We start from the raw sequence: 898 nt of genomic DNA, 5'->3' as shown, positions 1-898 counted from the left end.
TTCCATTGGGGGGGTGCGTGCAAGAGGGCGCTTTGCCCCCCCGTCCTCACCTGGGGTCCCCGAAGTACCCAGGGGCGCAGCGCTCGCAGTGGGGCCCTTCGGTGGGGGGGGCGCAGAAGCAGGCGCCGGTGGTCCCGTGGCAGTGTCCCCGCTCAGGCTGGCCGTGGCCGTGGCACCGGCACTGCCGGCAGCCCCCCGGTCCCGTGGCATCCCCGAAGCTGCCGGGGCGGCAGAGCTGGCAGCGCTCCCCGTGGGTCCAGTCTGCGAGGACAAGGGGACACGTGGGGACACCGGGGGGACCCGCCACGGTGCGGGGGGCAACGCTGGGGTCCCTCCGGGGACTCACTCTGGCAGCGGTCGCAGACGCCGGGTCCAGCCGTCTCGCAGCTGCTGTGGAAGTGGCAGCCGCAGTCCACGGAGCAGAGGGCGGCCGTGTGCCCCGCGGCATCCCCGTGGCCGGTGGCATTGGCAGGCGGCGAGGTCCAGCCCAGGTGGCAGACGCAGGTGTAGTTGGGGGCCCCGCTGCAGTAGCCGTGGCCACAGTCCTCGTAACAGCTGGGGGGACACGTTGGGGGGGTGGTGTGGGGACCCCCGACAGCAGCACCGGCGTCCCCACACATCGCCGCAGCACCGGGATGGCAGGAGCCAGCTTCTGCGTCCCCTCGGCATCCCCAGCACATGGGACGGGTGTGCGTGGTCCCCATGTACCCCAAAACGTCCCCATCCCATGGGGTGGACGTGCACAGTCCCCATGGCCCCCAGATGTTCCCATCCCATGGGGTGGGCATGCATGATCCCCATGCCTTCCAAACGTCCCCATCCCATGGGGTGGACGTGTGTGATCCCCATGGCCCCCAAATATCCCCATCCCATGGGATGGATGTGTGTGATCCCCATG

Source organism: Haliaeetus leucocephalus, unplaced genomic scaffold (genome assembly GCF_000737465.1).
Source record: "Haliaeetus leucocephalus isolate CR32 unplaced genomic scaffold, Haliaeetus_leucocephalus-4.0 Scaffold552, whole genome shotgun sequence".
Taxonomy (NCBI): domain Eukaryota; kingdom Metazoa; phylum Chordata; class Aves; order Accipitriformes; family Accipitridae; genus Haliaeetus; species Haliaeetus leucocephalus.
This window is presented reverse-complemented; position numbering follows the sequence as displayed.